The 21,544-nt window shown below is 43.2% G+C and overlaps 1 pseudogene; it reads right to left on the bottom strand.

Annotated features, from left to right (window-relative positions):
• Positions 1-17,047: 17,047 nt before the first annotated feature.
• On the bottom strand, positions 17,048-18,757 carry LOC138160943 (sodium-coupled monocarboxylate transporter 1 pseudogene; annotated as a pseudogene).
• Positions 18,758-21,544: the final 2,787 nt, after the last annotated feature.

Genomic DNA, 21,544 nt, shown 5'->3' with positions numbered 1-21,544 from the left:
TTTTTAAGTTGTGTGGATACCAAGGTCTATCCATTGTTTTTGCTATGTGACTGGCCCACCTTTCTTTCTTTCATATATTTCTTTGATGACCTCCTTTATGTCATTTCTACATTACAAAAGTGTTGCAGACTGCTCCCACATCATCCCTCCCTATAGCCCTTTTGGTCATCCTTAATTTCAGTTCTTCAGAGACTTTTTTTTTTGGTGTGACTTGTAGCCTTAGAGTATATGGAGGAATATTGTTATTAAAAAAGATGAGCCTTATCAACAGGGGAATAGTTGAACAAATTATGGCTACCACTGTGCTGTATGAAATGATACACCTGATGAATACAGAGAAGTATGGGAAGGCTTACGTGAACTGATGCAATAAGAAGTAAGCAGAGCCAGAAAAGCAATATACTCAATGACCACAACAGCGTAAATGTAAAGATCACCATCAAACAAGGGAAATTGAATGTTGTGAAAATATAAAGAATAAGCTTGGCCTCAAAGCAGAAAGTTGAGAAGACACCTTTCCTTACTCTTTTGCAGATCTAGAGGGCCACAGGTAGGGAACTTCACATATAACAACCCATTTCATTCTCAGTTTGGGGAGGGGTTTGGGATGGGAGAAGAAATTTTTAAAAAAGGCAAATTTTCCTTGGTTGGGGAGACTGGAGAAAGACAGTATATAAAGAGCATTCTTTTTTTTTTCTTTTTGGAGGGCAATTGGGGTTAAGTGACTTGCCCAAAGTCACACAGCTAGTAAGTGTTAAGTATCTGAGGCTGGATTTGATCTCAGGTTCTTCTGACTCCGGGACCAGTGCTCTATTTACTGTACCACCTAGCCTCCCCCTATAGAGAGCATTCTTGTTCATGTTGGGGTTAGACTAGCTGGTCTCTTAAATCCCTTCCATTTCTCAAAATCTGTGATTCTGGGACCTAGGCTAGTTACTGTCTAAGATATACCAAAAAGTGGGTCACCTGTCCTGCAGTAGATAATTTGGGTGTCCTGTTAACCCTTCCTCTCCCCCACCCCATGTGAGAACTTGATTTGAGCTGGGGAAAATTTCATTCTGTATTCTCTATAGAGAGAAAGTTTATTTCTTTATGATTTTCATCTGTGGATTTATCTAAACCCTTCTTAAATTTTTAAAAAATGTATATATTTTTTTAATCATCAAAAATTTGCCTTTTTTAAAAATTTCTTCTCCCATCCCAAACCCCTCCCCAAACTGAGAATGAAAGAAAAACAAAATCCCTGTTACAAACATGGATAGTCAAATAGAACAAATTTTTTTCATTGGCTATATTGAAAAATATACATTTCATTCTGCACTCCAAGTCCTTCCCCTCTATCTAAAGGAGCATGTTTCATCATTAGTCCCCTGGAGTTCTGACTTGTCATTGTGCTGATTCCTAATTCTTTCGGAATCGATTGTCTCTATCATATTGTTGTTGCTGAATAAATTGTTCCCCTGGTTCTGGTCACTTTGCTTTGTATAAGTTCATATAAGTCTTCCTAGGTTTCTCTTCATCATTTCTTATAGCACAATAGTGTCCCATGAAATTTCTATTCCATACCTTATTCAGTCATTCCCTTTTTTTTTTTTTTGCTTTTTGAAGGGCAATTGGGGTTAAGGGACTTGCCCAGGGTCACACAGCTAGTTTTTGTGTTAAGTATCTGAGGTCGGATTTGAACTCAGGTCCTCCTGACTCCAGGACCAGTGCTCTATTTGCTGTGCTACCTAGCCACCCCTGTCATTCCCTTTCTAAAACTTTAATTTTCTATCTGTTCTTCTTTTAGGTGTAGCAACTTTAGTGAATTGAATAGAGAAGGCCTTATTCTCCTCATCTGTAAAATACGAGGGGACTGAATTATGATATCTAGTCTTCTCTAGCTCTGACGTCTACTCTTCTAAAGCCCCTACCAGCTCTGACATTCCCTGTTCTAAAGCCCCTGTCAGCTCTGACATTCTCTGTTCTATGGCCCCTCCTAGCCCTGACATTTTATTTTCCGAGATTCAAAATTCACCACTCGCTGCCTAAACTTTTGTTTGTCATTAACCTTCTCTCAAACTTAATGACAGATTCCACAGAGGTAGCTTAATGGAAGGTTTCACACTGGCCTTTTGGTCTGTTCATCCATTTAGAGAATGAGAGAATTACAGCCCCTCTGAGCTGACAGGGACCTCAGAGGCCATCTACTCCAATCTGGACCTGAACAAGGATCCCATCCATTATATCTCCCATGACAAATGGCTGTTCAGACTCTGTGTGAAAATTTCTAGGCATAGGGAACCTATTTCCTACCCAAACCATGGAAAAGTTCCAATTAAGTTTGTCCTTTTATAAAACCTAAATTGATCTCTCTGAAACTCCCCCTCCCACCCCACCCTTCCCCTGCCCCCCATTGCTTAGCTTTCTGGGGCCAAGGAGAACAACACTAATCTTTCTTCTATGTGATAGCCCTTGAAGCATCTGAAGACAGCTATTGCGGTATAACACTGAATCTTTCCTTCCCTAGGAGCCAGAGATAGATAGATGGTGGGGAGTGGAATTTTGGGGGGGGGGAGAACTTGAGACCAATGGCACTCCATTGTTGTTCTCAAACCTTTCAGGGTTGGGGGCATTATGTCCAATGACACAGACCATGGGAGGTAGCATGGGACAGGGGAAAGAACCCTGGATTTGGTGCCAGAAGGCTTGGGTTCAAATCTTGACTGTGTGACCCCAGGCAAATCACCTCATCCTTATGTGCCTCAGCTGTCCAGTAAGGGAGTTGGACTGTCTGACCTCTAACATTCCTTTGCCTCTTAATCTATGATCCTTAGAAGCCCTACTTTTCCCCAAAGCTTGGAGTAAATGTTTCCTCTAGCATAATACCTTTCTTGGTCCACCTTGGTGTGGGTGCTTCTCACCAAACACGTCTTTGTAATTTTATGGAATGCATTTTAAATGTCCTTAATAGATGCTTTTTGAATGATTCCATGAACCTACCAATGCCTGCCTATTTGGTGCCACTTGAATTCTTGTCTGCCTATAAGACAGATGTGTGTGTGTGTGTGTGTGTGTGTGTGTGTATGTGTGTGAGATAATGTGTTGAGGACTTTCTTCATTTTTTCTTGACATAGTGAGAAGCCAAAATTAGGGAAAAATCTGTTTCCTTCTTACTCCTTCCCTCAATTCTGTCTTATAGCACATTCATGAGTTCTCTTTCCTAAACACACACACATACACACACACACTCACGCACCCAGAAGGGGGGATGGTGCTACAGCCCAAATTGATTACTTGTGTCCTCGTGATGATTTTTCTCTTTGGAGCTGCCTTCTGGAAGAGTGGAGATGTCTCCAGTGGGTAAGTGAAAGAAACAAATAGCTTTGTGAGCAAGAATTGAGCACGTTCCAAGGGCAGCCTGAAACAGCAATTTTGCCAAAGATGAGTCAGGCTGCCACAGTAAGAAGATGCGGCCAAGACCAGCAGAAACCACTCTGGGTACATGAACTTCAGCATTTCATCTTCTGCTAAGTTTTCTGCCAGTAGCAAGCCCCGGCTAATCTCCACATTGGATGGAAGGCAGGGGAGCAGGCCTCTACCCCTGGGACCTTGAATGAAGAACCCCCTGGCTTAAGGCCTCCCCTCCTCCCTTCTTCCAATCGTATTATTGCGATAGCCTTCTAATTCATTGTGCTGTTTGCACTCAGCATCTTCTTTCTCCCAACCATCCTACATCCTGCTGCCAAATTGATATTCCTGGAGCCTGGCTCTGACCAATGCCCTCCCTGCTTGAGAATCTCCAATGCTTCCCATTGCCTCTAGGATGAAACATGAGTTCCTCCATTTGGCATCAAAAGCCCTTCACATTCTGATTCTAACCTATCTTTCCAGCCTTATTACATATCATTCCCCTCAATTAATTTAGGTTGCAGCCAAACTGGCCCCTTCACTGCCTGCCACGTTCCGCTGCTGGGCCCTTGTGCGGTCTTACAATGCTTAGCTGGAATACTCTCCATCCTCTTCTCTTCAGATTGGGAACCCAAGGACCCCTCAAGCCCCAGGTCAAATTCAAACTTCTTTGTTGTTATCATTCAGTTGTGTCGGACACTCTGTGATGCCGTTTGGGGTTTTCTTGGCAGAGATATGGCAGTAGTTTGCATTTCCTTCTCCAGTTCATTCTACAGATGAGAAAACTGAGGTAAACAGGGTGAAGTGACTTGTCCAGGGTCACCCAGTTGGTGAGTGTCTGAAGCTGGATTTGAGCTGAAGTCTTCCTGACTCCAGGCCCAGTGCTCTATCCACAGTGCCACTTGGCTGAAGGGCCTTTTTCAGTCATCCAGTTCAAAATGATCCCCATTATAGCATACTTAACAAGTGGTCATTCAGTTTGCACTTAAAGTTCTCCATGGATCGGTAATCTATCGCCACCTCAGGAAGCCCATCCACCTGAAGCAACCTCCTCAGGACCACATTGTGCACCCAAGTAACTCTTGAAATGGGTCTACAAGGCTTTTTCCTCCAAGCACATAGACCATAGATAGATTCACAGGGTCTCTTGTAGTGCTTGGTGATCGTTGGGGTCCCATGGTGTGGGAGCATGAAATTTGATAGATGTTCAATAAGTAATGATTGATTGGCACTTGTTCATCAGATCATGGAAGCATAGGATTTTAGTCTGGAAGGACTTCAGATGTCATAAAATCAAATCTCCTCATTCTATATGGAACGTAGGCCATGTCACCGTGCCCAATTCTCACGAGCATGGGCAGAGTACTGCTGATGTGGACAAAGCTGGACAGCCTGCTTCCGGGAAACCGCAGGGACGTTGGGCATGTAGCAATGTCCGGTGCCACACGAGAAAAGAGGACCCTTCTTGATTGGCTGTGCCTGTTGAGTCAGAACTGGGGTTGTATTCCAAAGGTATCATTCCATCCAGTCCTGTTTCTCCTGGTTTTTGACTCTTCTCTCCAGATGATTTCTTCCTTGTGTCCAGTGAGAAACAATACTATTTGAAGAGGGACCTTGGACCCTCTCCCTCCAAGGCTAACACACAGTCATGAATACAGGTCTTGGCTATTTGCCTTGGCATTTGTTCAGTTGTTTTAGGTGAAGGAGATTAGTATGGAAGCATGACTGTGAATTTTGAAAGGTCAGGAGAGCAAGGCACCCAAAGCCCAGGATGCCAGGAATTGAGTCCATGCTGGTTTGAGAGCTGGCCCAGCATCTTTAGGACCCTACCCAGCAGTAGATGAAATGAGGATTCATCTTTCAGCAAAGGCCCATTTGGATCTGAATTGGGGAGGGCACCATCAATAGAGAGAAACTTCTTCCAGTCTGATCCTGCTCTCCACAGAGATTCTCCCCAGGAAGGATGTACCCCCAAGGTGTTGAAGGCAAGTGTTTATAATTGCATCCTTGCTTTATTTTCAAAATGAATATTCCTTTATAAAAGCTAATTGATATTAAGTGGTTTAAATGGAACTGGTGTGCTACTCAATGGTTGATAACAGTGGGAAACACTGGGGGGTTAACAGTGGGAATGGGGGTTCAAGCAGATAGTAAGAGAGAAGAGACATTTTAGTCTTTCAGAAGCACCCCTTGTACCCTGAGGGGGAGATGTGGCTGTCCTGGCTCTGAGTAGTGAGCCTAGAGATTCAGTACATAGGGATTAGGAAACAGACCTAGAGAGGAGAAATGGCTTCCTAAGCCCACATGGTAACAGAGATAGGATATGATGCCATGAAATTGGGTTCAATAGGAAAACTTCTATCCTACAATTAACATGTGCTCCCTAAGAATGGAAAGTTGATCATTACTCCCAAGAAGGCAGCAGAACCACCTATCATGTGGTCTTTCATCTTTGCTCTGCACTATGCTTTCCCCGTCTAGAGAAAGGAATAACTTTCCCTCTCCTTCTTATGTCACAGGAAGGTGATAAGGATCAAAATGAAATTGGCTCATTAATCAGTCAATCAACAAGCATTTATCAGCACTTACTGTACACCAGACACTGTGCTAAGCTCTAGGGAAAAGAAACAATCCAAAGAACTCACATTCTAATGGGGAAGACAATATTTAAGTCACTGGGTATATACAAGAGATATACAAAGTGGATGAAAGGTTATCTCAGAGCAAAGGCATGAGCAGGCGGGGGCAACAGGAAAGACCTGTATTCTAATGGGGGAAAAACATGTAAATATCTAGGAATATGTGATATATATTCAATATTTAACGTTTATGGAGTGCCTACTATGTACCTGGAATTGTGTAAGTGCTGAGGATACAAAAAAGAGGCATAAGACAGTCCCTGCCCTCCAGAAGCTTTTTATCTCATGAGACATCATGTAGATATCTCGGAGTAGGAGATATATACAGAGGATGTAGAGACAATCCGAAAGGGGAAGGTGGACCAGGAAGGAGCTCCTGAAGAAAGTGGGCTTTGAGTTTAGTCTCTCAGACTAAGGTGGAGGGAAGGGGATAAAGCATTCCCAGCATGGGGGATGACTATTACAAAGGCCCTGGGAGTTAGGAAGTAGGGTGTTGGGTGCCAGAAACTGTTGGTGGGCTAGCCTTGCTGCATGATGGAGGGGAGGGTTTTTAAAATGTTCTCAGTGCAATACAGATGTAAGGTGGGTGTATTTTTGCTGTAACTGCAAATGAGTCACAGCTCACCACTTCTAGGAACATATTCATTTCATCTTTTTCAATCAACCCATGATCAACAAGCATTTTATTAAGCCATTTTGACAAGCATTTATTAATTATCTGTTATATACCAGGCACAGGTGCTAAAATCTAGTGATATGAAGAAATGTAAAAGGTCGGCCCTGCCCTCAATGAGCTCCTAATCCAATGGGAGTGATTAATGCAGTTATAGCTTACTATGTTTCCAGTCATGGGCTAGGAGGTACTGGGGAAAAGAAGTCAGTCCCTTTGGTTTCTGGGGCCCTGCCTCTCTCTGGCTTCTTCCTCTGAATTTTCAGAACAGATGTGAGGGGCTTGTGAAAGGAATCCTTAAGGAGGAATGTGTGTATGTAGCAGGGGTGGGAAACTTTCCCTGCCTGACTTCCCATACTCCTCCCCCAACCCCCAACTCCTTGTGCTGGCCCAGGTGTATCTCGGCTGGTTTCTGGGAAGGAAGGGGTTGTTTTTCTAAGCGATGAAATCTGCCCACTGGAAACAAGTGGCTTGGACCTAGAACCAAGGCTTTCTAAAGGATCGGCTGCTGGAGGCCTCCTCCATTCTTTGGCTCCAACCCAATTCACTCACAAGTCAAGACATCACCCTTGTGATGTCATCGGTCTGCTTAGAGAACCAAGGGACGGACTCAGCTCTCCCACAGTCTTGGAAGCAGATTAGGAAACTGTTATCTGAGATCTGATCCAGAGTCTGTACCAAATAAGGAGGAGTAAGTGGGGAGTGGGGGTGGGTCAGATATCTTTGCCTTCTATTGGCTAACTGATTAGAAGGACTCTGCTCCCTTCAGTGAATGCTGGTGGTGTGCAAGGATTGTGCACCCCTCTTCAGGGATGCTGCCCCTGAATGGGAGGTTGACCCAGAAGTCTTTAAAGGTCCTGTCCAACTTTGAGATTTGTCATTCTGTGCTAAAAACAGAACAATAGCCAGGGCAAGATGACCACGGCATTGAGCCAAGGCATTGAAATTTCAAGGGAAGGGCTCAAAAGCCGAACACATTCAATACTTTGTCAGCTAGAAACTTGAACCTAATTAGCAGCATTGCTTCCAAAAGGGAGCTACCAGATGTACCCATCTGCGAGTCAGGAGAGTAACCAATTTCCTCTGGCTCCCCTGAATTTGTCTTAAATACTTCTTGAATTTTTGGTTTTGTCAGCGTATGGAGCACTGGCCTTGCAGTTAGGGAGACCTGATCTCAAGTCACACTTCTGATACATATTGTTTGTGGGACCTGAGTCAGGCACTGAACCTGTCCATGCTTAAGGAACTGTGTAAGACTTTAGATTACATAAGCAGGAGATTTTTTTTTCTTTGTTACTAAGTTTCTTATACCAGTGAAATCACAGGTCTAGTCAAGAAAATTATTATTTTTTTTATAAGCAATTGGGGTTAAGTAACTTGCTCAAGGTTACACGGCCAGTTACTATTTCTGGGTGTGGTGCTGAGTATCTGAGCCCGGATTTGATCCAGGTCATCCCGACACTGGAGCCGGTGTTCTTACTTGCTGAGCCACCAGGCCACCCCAAGAAAATTATTTTCACATTACACATGGAATGGGGGGGCAGAGGATGGAAAGGGGGAGATGCTGTTTTCCACAGGTACCAAAATGACTTTTTAAAGCTCTGAATAAAAGGGTTCCCTGTTTTTACCATGAGTCAGGATGGAGGCCCTTGGGAACCACAGAAAGCAGTAGGAAATAGAAGAGATGAGAGACGGTGAGACTAACCCTTCTGGGTCCTTGAAGTAGACTTACTTGGGAAATTTTCTCTGGGAGCTAGGAAAGAGTAGGATACTCAATGCCATAGGTAAGCTGGCTGCTTGGCACTCATGGATGTGTGGGGGGAGGGGGCTGCCCGTGCCTCCCCATTCGTGCCCAGAGGTCACTAAGTTTACCTCTGAACATTAGTTCCCCTCCCATTGTACAAGGGGTCATTTTGATCAGATAGGGAGGCAATGAGGGATAGTAGAATGAATATTTCTTTTGGAGTTAGAGGCTTGAGGTTCCAGTTCTGGTCTTGCCACTTCTTACCTATGTGATCTCAGACAGGTAATTTCACTCACCCAAGTTTGCTTCCTCCTCTAAAATCTTGGATTTCGTTGTTGTTTAGTCATTTTTTTCAGTTGTGTCTGACTCTCTGTGACCCTATTTTTAGGATTTTCTTGGCAAAGATACTGGAATGGCCTGCCATGTCCTTCTCCAGCTCATTTTACAAATGAGGAAACCGAGGCAAACAGAGTTAAGTGATTTGCCCAGGGTCACATAGCTAGTAAGTGTCTGAGGGAAGATTTGAATTCAGGAAGATGAGTTTTCCTGGATTCAGGCCTGGCTCTTTATCCAGTGTACCACCTAGCTGGCATGTATTCATACATGCACACATGCATATACACATACATATGTAGATACATGCATGGGCTGTGCATACATTGCATGTATATGTGGTCTAGATATGCATACATGTATATGTATACACATACACATACATGCACTTGTGTGTGTGTGTAAAATGGAGACGTTTTGAATGCTGTGGAGAGGTTCACTTACCTTGGCAGTATACTTTCCAGGGATGCCCACATAGCTGATAAGATTGACCCCCACATCGCCAGAACTAGCTCAGTGTTTGGGAGGTTTGGAAGGAAAGCATGGGATAGAAGAGGTATTAGACTGACTACCAAACTGAAGGTCTACAGAGCTGACCCCACTGCCTAGACAGTCTACCAGTGCCATGCCAGGAAATTGAATCACTTCCATTTGAATTGTCTTAGGAAGATTCAAAGATCACCTGGCAGAATAAGGTACCAGACACTGAGGTCCTTTCTTGAGCTGATCTGCCAAGCATTCAAACTCTGCTTCAGAGAGCTCAACTCTGATGGGCTGGCCACCTTATTCGAATGTTAAACCTAAAAGACTGTTTTGGGGCCACTAGGTGGCACAGTGAATAGAGCACCAGTAATGAAGTCAGGAAGACTCAAGTTCAAATCCGACCTCAGACACTTAACACAAAACTAGCCGTGTGACCTTGGGCAAATCACTTAATCCCAATTGCCCTACCTTTCCCCTCCAGAAAGAAAAAAAAAAGACTTTTACAGGGAACTCACATGGGGCAAGTACTCACACAGAGGTCAGAAGAAGTGATACAAGAACACTCTCCAGGTCTCTCTAAAGAACTTTGGAATCTATTGGGAAACATTGGCGTGACCGCCAAGCGTTATGTGTCCACATCAAAGACGGCACCGTGCTCCATGAACAAAGCAGAACTGAAGTAACTCGAAAGAAACATGAAATGTGCAAATTTAGAGACTCCAGCCCAAATGTTCACACAGACTATTTGTACCCAGCCTGTGGTAAAGCACTCTGAGCTCGTACAAAGCCCAACACACCATACACTGGCCCCTGCATAGGGATGACATTTTGGTGTTCTTCTAGAATGAAGGATGAACCACCACAATACAGATTACACACACACACACGTGTGTGTGTGTGTGTGTGTGTATAAAGATGCATGTAATTGTGTGCAGGTTCGTGTATCTATGGATATCCGTGTTCCTTCCATTGACTGAACATAAGAGAACATTCTATTAGAGACAACATATTGATATCTGTATGTTCATGTTTATGTAGGTATGTGTATGTAGATTGTCTTCTTTAATAGAAGGTAAGCTCTCTGAGGCCAGGGACTGTTCCATTTTTCACTTTGTATCCCCCATATAGGACAGAGCCTAAGAATAATAGCTAGTATCTATACTTCCTTCACACATATTATCTCATTTGAGCCTTCAAATAACCCTGTGAGGTAGGTGCTATTATTATCCCCATTGTAGAGATGAGGAGACTGAGGCTGTCACTAAGTAACATGTCCAGGATCATTCACCTGGTAAGTATCTGTGGTGGGATTTGAATTCAGGTCTTTACTGACTCCAAGTCTAACTCTCTATCCACTGTACCATTTAACTGCCTCAATGATGAACTTCTTTTGAATGAATGAGTTGTGACTAAATGAGAAAGACCACAGACAAGGGGTGTGAAGGGACTCTACGTATGGCTCATAGTATTGACCCAGAGCTAGGAGGGGTCTCAGAGGCCATCTTATCCAGCCCTCTTGTTTTGCAGACTGGGAAATGAGCCCAAAGTCACATGTGTACCAAATGGCTGAGTCAGAATTTGAACCCATTGCCCCAGGCTCCCCAGACTCCTTTCTGTGAAGTTCTACTCAGACATAGAGAGTGTGGATGAAAAGGAAGAGGCGTTGGGGGAGAAGGCCACCCCCATTCTCTGTATGTTCCAGTTTCTCCCTTGGAGGAAGGAACTGGCCAGTCCTCTATCCACCAAACTGGGACGACTGCTTTGAAAAGCAGGGCAGTTGCAGAGAAGGAGAGGAGGAAACTGTGGTAGGCTGTGTGAAGAGAAAGTTGAACCTGTGACTCAGTTCCTGTGTTGGAAAAGAAGAACTTGGACATCAGCTTTGGACTTGGTAATTATAGCCTGGAGAAGGAGCCCAAAGAGCTGCCCCTCCCCTAGTGACCTCCTCCCTGAGGCCCTGAAAGGTCTCCCAGTTCCGAAAGGAAATGGTTGACATCAGTTTTATACTGTAGGCCCTGAGGCCACCAGAAGCACAGGTCCAGTGGAAAGAAACACCCACACGGTTCCCTCAACCTGCCAGCCTGGAAGATGGATCAATACTTCATTGATTTAAATTAAAATGCCCTCTGCACCAGATGCCTCTGCGCACTAACATTTGCTGTTCTGTTTTTGCTGGGGCATCGGAAGTGGGCTGCCGGGCAGAGATGCATTTGGGCTGAGGGATTTTTCAAGCTCAGCAGAAGGGCAGGAAGCCCGACTCGAGGGAAGGGATGCCGGAGGAAGGAGGCTTTGGGAAAGTGGCCCACCTCAGACATTCCGAGAGCCTGGATCTTGACGACCCCGCCCTGGCCCCAAACTGCTTCCCTGTTCTTCTTCTTGTCTTCCCTGTGAGAACGGGGATAGGGATAGGGCATCAAAAGCAGAGAAAAAAGGACAGAAAGCAAAGAGAGTCATTGAATCATTTTCTTTAAAAATATATGGAGAAGAGAACCGGAGAAGGGCCAGAAGAAAACCACAGGGTGGACTCACTTTGTACCTAAAGTAAGCCGTATGTAACAGACAGGCATGCAGTTTCACATACGATTTTCTTCATTTGTTCTACCATAGATAGGTAAATGCCCATTTTATTTTGTGTTTGTTGGATTAGATCGTAAGGTCCTTGAGGGCAGGGGATTTCTTTTGCTTCTTTTTGTTTCTCCAGCAGTAAGCACAATTTCTAGTACATAGTAGGCACTTAAATATTTATTGAACAACTGATTGATAGTCAGAATAAAAATAAAATTAAAAAAAGAATTTGAGTTTCTTGAGGGCAGGAACTGTCTTCTGTTTGTATCTTTAGTACTCAGCACAGTGTCTGGTACACAGTAAGTGCTTCATAAATGTTCTATCTAATAATCATCCATCCATCCCTTATCCATCCATCTCTCTGTCTATCCATCCATCCAACTCCATCCATTCATCTATCTACCTACTATTCATTCATCCGTCTTATCTTTCTATGTCTCTTTTTTGTCTCCCTTTCTCTCCTCTTTCTTCCTTTTCTTTTCTTTCTCCCTCTCTTCTTCCTTTCTCTCTCCCATCCATTTCTATACATTCATCTATCTAGCTACCTATCCATCCATCCACCCACCCACCCATCCATCCATCCATCCATCCATTCATCTCTATATATATCCATCCATCTCTGTGTATATCCATCCTCTAACTCCGTCCATTCATCTATCTACCTACTATCCATTCATCCATCTTCCTATCTACCTTTCTCTGTCTTTTTGTCTTCTTCCCTCCCTCTCCTTCTCTCTATCCCTTTCCCTTCTCTCTCTCTCTTCCATCCATCTCCATCCATTCATCTATCTAGCTACCTATCAATTCATCCATCTGTCTGTCTTTTTATCTTTTTCTCTGTCTTTATCTCTTTTTGTCTCTGTCTCTCTCTCCCACTCCTTCTCCTCTTTCTCCTCCCTCCCCCTTTCTCTCTTTTCTTTCTTTCCCCAAATTTCTTTTTAAAATTCTAACCTTAATAAACACCAACTAAGATAAGCATTTTTTGGCATAAAATAGAACTGAAAAAGAGGATTGTACATGAAACTTTATTACACATACCTTACTTTCACTTTTAAGTATATAATAAATTCAATTAAATTTTAATAGCTTAAAAATCTCACTAAGATTTTTGGGAACATCCTGTAATAACTTGTCTTACTTGTCCATCTGTCTTTCTATCATTAAAAAAAAAGTCAGTACCTCTTTTTTATGTCTTAGCTTAAAATCGCACTAAGATTTTTGGGACACCCTAAATACCCCATCCTATTTGTCTATCTGTTATTTTTTTAAAAAGCTCCAATAACCAACCATCTTTTATTTTCCTTTCTTTTTTTTGACTATCCCATCCCTAGACCTCTTCTCCTTTTCACCCCTTTCAAATAAAAAAAAAAAAGGAACAAAACCCTTGTGACAAATATGCAAAGTCAAGAAAAACAAATTCTGGCATTGTCTGTCTCTGAAAATGTATTGGTCTTTCCACTCCTTGAGACCCTTACTCCATTGTCAGGAGCTGGTCCTCCAGAATTTTGATTGGTTGGCATTGATTAGAATTCTTAAGTATCTCAAAGCTGATCTTGACAATGATGTTACTATAGAAATTGTTCCCCGTTCTCCTCCCTACCGTCTGCATCAGTGCATACAAATCTTCCATACGTCTCTTTCATTATTTCTTAAGGTGCAATAATATCCCATCACTTTCAAATGCCATCACTTCTTTAACCATTCCCCTATTGATGAATACCCCCTTCATTTCCAATACTCTATCACTACAAAAGCAATCACAAGAGATAGTCTTCGAAATATGGGTTCATTTCCTTTTTTGGGGGAATATATCTAAGTCGTCCACTTTTTTCTCTCTCTTACCCCACCCTCTTATCCAATCAGTTGCCAAGTCTTGTTAATTCTACCTCAACAACAGTGGTGTCAAATCCAAAGAGAAAGGGGAGGGGGGACGATGCCACTAATCTGTACAAAAGTATCCTTGAAGGTGACATCTCAATTTAGTTTTAAAGCATAGTATCTATATTTTACTGTATTTTAATTTATTTTGTTAAGTATTTCCCATTTACCTTTTAATCTGATTCGGGAATCATTTGGAATCTAACCTACCAGTCACATGCCTGACATCTTTGTATGGCATCTCTGCTCTCTGTCCCCATTCTTTAACTCATGGCCCCCAACCTAGTTCAGGCCTCCATCACTGCTCATTGGGACTATGAAAAATCTTCTAATTCGACTCGACTTCCAGTCGTCCGTCTCTAACCCATTCTTTTTTTTTTTTTTAAGCAATTGGGGTTAAGTAACTTGCTCAAGGTTACACGGCCAGTTATTTCTGGGTGTGGTGCTGAGTGTCTGAGCCCGGGATTCGATCTCCAGGTCGTCCCAACACTGGAACCGGTGCTCTTACTTGCTGAGCCACCTGGCCGCCCCTCTAACCCATTCTTGAAGAGCTGCTTTCTGTTACACAAATCTAACTGTGTCACACTTCCACCCTAGATGCTTCATGGCTCCCTATTGCCTCAAGGATAAAATATACATTTTTCAGCTTGTTACTTAAATTCTGGTTCTACCCTCTCTTTCCAGGATAACTGTACGTGGTTTCCCAGCATGCACTCTATAGTCCAGTCAAATTGGTCAATTTACTGCTCCTTGAACTCAAAAATACATCTGCTTCTGCGCAAAGACTGGATTCCATACCTGGAATACATTCCCTCCTTATCTTTGCTTCTTTGAGAGGCGGTTGGTGACATGGTAGAAAGAGCCTTGGCCCTGAAGTCAGGAAGACCTGAGTTCAAATTCATCCTCAGACACTTACTAGCTATGTGATCCTAGGCAAGTCACTTTACCTCTCTTTGCTTCAGTTTCCTCAACTATAAAATGAAGATAGTCATAGCACCTAAATGCTTAAGATGGAACCTGGAACATAGTAGGCTCTTAATAAATGTTTGATTATTGGTTGAAAATAAGATAATATTTCTAAAGTGCTTAACACAGTACCTGACATAATTAATTAATAAATGTTTATTGATTGAGTACCAATTGAAAATAATATTTGTAAAACGCTTAACACAGTGCATGGCACATAGGTTCTTAATGTCTATTGATTGATTATTGATTGAAAATAAGATAATATTTATAAAGAGCTTAGCACAGTGGTTAGCAGAGGGAAGGTTCTTCATAAATATTTGTGTCCATCCCCTCCCCTCCCCGACATGTAAATTTTTTGAGGGCAGTGCCTATTTTTATTTATCTTTGAATCCAAGTGCCTAACAGTGCCTGGAACATGATAGCTGCTTAACGAGTTCCTGTTGGATTGAACGGGAAGCTCGTTTTTCTTTTGTCCTGTTCTCATTGGAAATGGGCAACAGTGCCCAGTCACATTCACCTTGGAGACAAGTTTGTTCAGTCATTGCCCTCAGACAGTTTCTCTGGCTCCCTAATTTTTAAATGAATCTCTAAGTAGGAGATGGTTCTCCCCCAGCTGTCCTTGATGGATTACTCATTGATGGGGAAGGGAAGGGCCTGGCCTTTCCCCACTTAGTATGACAGGCTGCTCTGATCTCCAGTCTGTACTCCTGGGTTTGGCTCCCAATCACACCATGACTTGCTTTTCAATTTAACTCTTCCCCGTGCTTCCTGACCTGGCCCATTATGATCTAGAGTATCAGATATATCTATATCCAACTGCCTGGAGGCAGTGTGGTCTAGGAACAGACCTCTGACCTGGACTTAAGGGCAGAAAGCCCTAAGACCTGAAGGAGGGTGCTGCTTTTCTTGGCCTTCATTCCCTCATCTGTAAAATCCCTGAATTTCTGAGCTGGAGGGGATCTCTGAAGTCATCTCCTCCAACCCACAGAAGAATTCTCTCTACATCCTACCCAGTAGGGGTCATCCAGTCTCCACTTGAGTACCCCAACTGATAGGGAACCTCCTTTCTCCCAAGGCAGTCCATTTCACTTTTGGTTAACTCTCATTAATAGAAAGGTTTTTCCTTAGACTAAGTCTCAATTTGTTCACCCTTGCTTCTAAGTTTGGGGCCAAGGAGACATGATTAATCCCTTCTGTCTGAAAGCTTTTAAAGCATGAGTGTGCCTCCCCTCCCTCCAAACCTATCATCAATTGCAGAGGCATCTAAGGGGCATGGTGAGTAGGGCTCTGGTCCTGAAGGTCATGAAGACCTGAGTTCATATCCAGTTTCAGACATTTGCTGTGTGACCCTGAACAATTCATTTAACCTCTCTCTGACTCATTTTTCTCAACTGTAAAGCGAGGATAATAATAGCTCCTATCTTCCACGGTTGTTTTAAAGATCAAGTGAGATAATAATATTTGTAAAGTGTTTACCCTAATGCTTGGCACACAGTAGGCATCATATAAAAGTGCATTGTCTTCCTTCTCCCTCCTCCTCCCAGCCTTCTCTTCTCCACCCCCTGTTTTCCTTCAGTTGATCTTTATATAGTCTAGTCTTCATTGTGCTCCTCTGGATAGATTCCGTTTTTGCCAATGCTAGGTGGCTCAGTAGAAAGGGCAAAAGACATACTCTCAAGAAGACCCGAGTCAGAATCCTGGCTGTGTGACACTGGACAAGTCACTTAACCACTCTGTGCCTCAATTTCCTCATCTGGAAAATGGGGATATTAGTAGACCCCCACCTCGAGTTGTGAGGATCAAATGAATGAATGTATTTGAAAGCAATTTGCAAACCTTAAAGTGCCACATAAATGCTAGGTGGTGTTATCTGCCTTAAAATATGATTGCAGTGCTCATAAGTGAATTCAGCATTTTGATTGTGATCTGATCAGGGAAGAATAATCAATAAGATCATCGATATCCCCTTCTTCTGTTTGTCTGTTATTGTTTTTTTTTCCAGTTATTTCAGTCCTTTCTGACTCTTCCTGACCCCATTTGGGGTTTTCTTGGCAAAGATACTGGAGTGGTTTGCCATTTCCTTCTCCAGCTCCTTTGTTACAGATGAGGAAACTGAGGCAGACAGGATGAAGTGACTTACCCAGGATCATTCCGCTAGTAAGTGTCCCAAGGTCAGATTTGAACTGACTCCAGGCCAGGAGCTCTGCACCACTGCACCACCTACCTGTCCTTATCTTAGTTATCTTAGGAAATCTAAAAATAAGCCACCATATAGGGTGGTCACCCATTCCAAGCCGCCCCATTTAAAAATTTGAGGGTTTGTTTTCAACTCTTTATTTTTAAGCTTCTTAAGGTGATTTATCAGCTTCATCCAAAGTCTTAACTGGGTGAAGATGAAATTTCTCGTTTCCTGAATAAAAATTTACCCAGGGTCATGTCGTCTTTCCTGAGGAGGTATCTGGAGTTTATAACTTGAGTTTTGCCACCTGTTAGAATACTGCAAATCGTTCCCACAATTACGGTCACTAGCGTTCCTGCAGTGCTTAGGTAGAGGTAAGAAAGGGAATATATGTTATTCATTAGAAAAGTCCTTTCTGCAGCATCTCTCAAGAGTGAGTACTCTGATGGGCCAGTCAAATTCAGAGGCATACTTCTACTTTGAGTACAATTTGCAACCGAAAGGTGTAATGGCAATGTTCTCGAGGGAGGTGGAGGATAAAAGGAAGTCCCAACTCCAATCCATATTGCAAAGCAGAATCCAAACATAAGACCAATAAATGAGCCCAGCGAATTGGCATAAGGATTTAAAATTCCCAGAGAAAACAAGCCCAAAATGGGCCCTCCAATCATGCCAAATATACTGAGTGCTGCCTGTAACAGGCCACCCATCAGTGATGCCAAGGCAGCCATCCCAATGCAGAGGACACCAAAGAACACACTTATTCCTTTAGAAAGCAAAGAAAGAGTCCTCGGTGAAGGTGAAGACAATTGTGGTTTGATGAAATCTTCCATGGTGACGGAGGCAAGAGCTGTGATACTTGTGGACACTGTACTCAACGTCCCGCTGTAAGCACATGACACAAAAAGGCCTGAGAGTCCTGGCAAATCCTTAAAAATATTCACCGCGAGGTACGGCATGAGCTGATCTGGCGCTTTGAGTTTGCCTGATGTCCAAGGATCACAGTGACGATATATCGAGTACAATGACAAGCCACACAAAACCACAGAGATGAGAATGACCCAGAGTCCCAAGAGATTTAAATAAAGGGCTAGCTTTGCATGGAACTTGCTTTTACAGGCCAGGTATCTCTGCACTTGGGACTGGTTGACACCATAAATGCTAGTCCATGTGAAGGTGCCACCTATTGTGATTGTCCAGAAAGTGTGTCTCTGTAAAGGACTAGGATTAAAGTCCCATAGTCTTAATCTTCCTCCTTCCTCAGCGTGTTTTAGGATAGTTTTTATTCCACCTTGAATTCTTGAAGACTGAAAGATAATAGAAAAAAATCCTGCCACCATAATACCAGTTTGAAAAACATCTGTCCAGATGACAGCTTTGAGACCTCCCAATGAGCAATAGAAAGTACAGACGATCCCTGTTGTAACTACTACGCCCCAGAGTTCAAATCCTGTGACTTGATTCAAGGCAAGAGCAGGGGCATAAATAACAATACCAGTATAGAGTATTGTCTGCGTAATAAAGAAACTGGTTCCAAGAAGACGAATCTGTTTATTAAATCGAAGTTCTAGGTACTCGTAGATGCTGTTGATCCTGAGTCGGTAGAAAACAGGCATGTAGATCTCTGTGGTGATGATGACCACCAGGGTGTAGGTGATGAAGAAAAGGCCGAACATGATGCCAAAGCGATACACCTCGGCTGGCGTGCCCAGCACAGTGACAGCTGACATGAAGCTGGCTGTGAGTGACAGAGACACCGGTATCCCCGACATCTTGCGCCCTCCCGTGAGGAATTCGGTGTCTATCTGTTTGTCCTTTTGTCTCCATGCATAATATATGCCAATGGTGGCGGAAATGAGCAGCATGCCCAGGAACACTACATAGTCCACTACAGAGAAGTATTGGGCCATGACAGCCACTCACAGCATACAAAAGATGAAATCTCTGGAGACTTCTGATAAGTCAAACTGTGGATGAAAATACAGGGTGATGATGTGAGTCAGGAAATATGTGTAGGGGGCATGAATGACTCCCACATAGAAGCAGGACAGTTCATCCTGCTATTGCTGCAGGGTCCTAATGTTTTTGGGTTCTATCATAGCCCTGTTTCTACCTTGCTCACTTGCTTCTCACTTGTCTTGAATCTAGTCTCTGCCAGGGTGGTCGTGCTGTTTGTGGGATTCTTGCTTACTGCTAATCATTGCTCAGTGAGGGTGTGTATGACTGTACTATGAAGTATGCTCACCTGACTATGTGGTCATACAGCATCTCTCTGATGTCAGTATCTGGTTTCAGTGGGAAAACTCAGCTGAGGGGTTATCTGTTTTCTCTTAAAATGTTGAGCTTAAGCCTCATCTATTTTAGGGAGGGGGACTCTTCCCGTGCCAAATATCAGACTAAGGAAAAACCTCGGTGACTTTTCTCTCCATGATGAGAGAGAGCCACAACTCGCAGCTGTAGTTGGTCTTTTCTCTCTAGAAGGAAGGCTTTTGTTCCTAGCGGTCAAGGTCTTTTAAAATACAGAACAGTCAGCCAATAAGAGGGTTCTAGTTCTTTATTATGTCTTTGAATTGCAAATTCCTTCTCACCAGGGTCAAGTTCTCTTCCCTAAGCCTATTTCTAACTTAGGGTAAGAAAGCCTTTGTAATTCTTGCTTAATTCCCCTTTGGGACCCAATACCTCCAACCCCATTTTATAGTCTACCCTTGAGAAGTACACAATCTAATCTAGTAGGGAATATGAGTTGCATACAAAATAACTGTTAATTTAAACTAAAATGTTATTAGTCTGTATAGGGAGAGAGCACTTTTAGGTGGGTGATTTCAGAGTACAAGGCATTTGATCTGGGCCTTTAAGGATGATAGAATACCAGGCCTAGAGTCAAGGAGTAAGTTGTTGTTGAATCATTTTCAGTCATGTCCAACTCTTCCTGACCCCATTTGGGGTTTTCTTGGCAAAGACACTGGAGTGGTTTTCCATTTCCTTCTCCAGTTCATTTTACAGATAAGGAAACTGAGACAAATAGGGTTAAGTGACTTGTCTAGGGGTCACACAGCTAGTAAGTGTCTGAGGCAGGATTTGAATTCAGTCTTCCTGACTTGAGACCCTAGGTAAGTCATTTAACCTCTGCTTTCCTTGGTGGTTGGTTGGTTGTTGCCACATGCTTGGGGGTAGATGCCTCCTTAACTCACCAATGGTCTTGAGACCCCTCAGTTACCCTCAGCCTGGTTTAGCCCTTCTGCCAAACGGTTTACTAGGGTGTGGACACTGCACATGCAGCAGCTTCCTGGAACCAGAGGTGAGAGTTGAGTGAAGGCAGACTTCCCAGCTGAAATGCTACTCTTCCTAAACACCCATACCCTAATCCACTGGAGAAGGAAATGGAAAATGACACCCATATCTTTGCCAAGAAATCCCCACAGGCAGGGGTCAGAAAGCTGGACATGAGTAAGTGACGGAACAACCACTGTTGATTGGATGGGGAAGAGACTGAAGGCGAGGAGTATACTGAAGTGTCTATTACTAAAGTCTGGAGATCCAGGATTTAGAAGTTGAAAGGATTTTAGAGGTCAGTAAATCTTACCACCACCCCCCCCGCCGCCATTTTATAGAGGAAGAAACAGTGACTTGCCTAGGGTCAAATAGTGTCTAAGACAGGATTTGAACACAGACCAGGCTGAATGCAAGTCCTGTGCTCTATTCATTGCACCACACTGTTTCTCAAGGGAGAGGCAATATGGGTTTGAATGAGGGGATGGGTTTGGGAATGAGGAGGAAGGTGTAGATGTGAGAGATATTCAGACAGAATCAACAGAACTTGATGATTGATAAGATTTAGGGGTAACAAAATAGAAGACTTCCAAAGCCTGGGTTCTTTGAAGGCTGATGGTGCTACTAACAGAAATAGGAAAGTGGGGAGGAGAAATAGATTTGAGAGGAGATGATGGTGTCAGTGTTGGATATGTGTAATGTAATGCCAAAAGAAGGCAACTTCCCAGGTTCAAAATACCAGCATAGGTGCTCTCTATTTTATTCAGTGACAAACCAAGAACAGAGAAGATCAAAACATGACATCATTCAAAATACGGCATTTACTAAGCGTGATTAAATAATCTCCAAGTACTACCCCACCCCAGGACCTTCCAATCATTCAATCAATTACAAAGTCTCTGTTCTAAATACTTCTCCACCCCTAGGCTATACCTTAATTAAGTCCACCACAAAGCCCCTCTTCTCAAATGGAGAATAGTTTCCAAACATAAGGTCAAAAGTTCCCCACCCCTGGATCACAATTGAATCTACCCCAGAGTTACATCAAGTTTAAACACAGCACTTAATACCCAAATGGAGGTCTTTTCTTCATCTTGACATGAGGCAAGTTCTCAGCAATCTTAGTTCCTGGGGAGACAAGGCTTAGCAAAGCCACGAGATACATTGCCAGTCCCTTCATGAATTTATCCTCTGTCTGTAGAACAGTCCTAGAACCCCTGAACACATTAGCAAAGCCCTCTCCCAGGATTTCTGTAAACATACAACAAGAAAATCCTTCTTCAGGGCTTCTGAACCAACAGAAAGGCTCCCAGACCCCTGCAACAACAGCACTGTCATTCACCAGTGGACAGTATTCACTCTGTCTGCAGGACAGTCTCCAGACCCCTGCAACAACAGCACTGTCCTTCACCAGTGGACAGTATTCA

The sequence above is a fragment of the Petaurus breviceps genome, unplaced genomic scaffold (genome assembly GCF_028583685.1).
Source record: "Petaurus breviceps papuanus isolate PSGF00001 unplaced genomic scaffold, PetGlider_PUasm1.0 101, whole genome shotgun sequence".
Taxonomy (NCBI): domain Eukaryota; kingdom Metazoa; phylum Chordata; class Mammalia; order Diprotodontia; family Petauridae; genus Petaurus; species Petaurus breviceps.
Note: the sequence above shows the minus strand (reverse complement) of the source record. Positions and strands in the feature narration are given on the sequence as shown.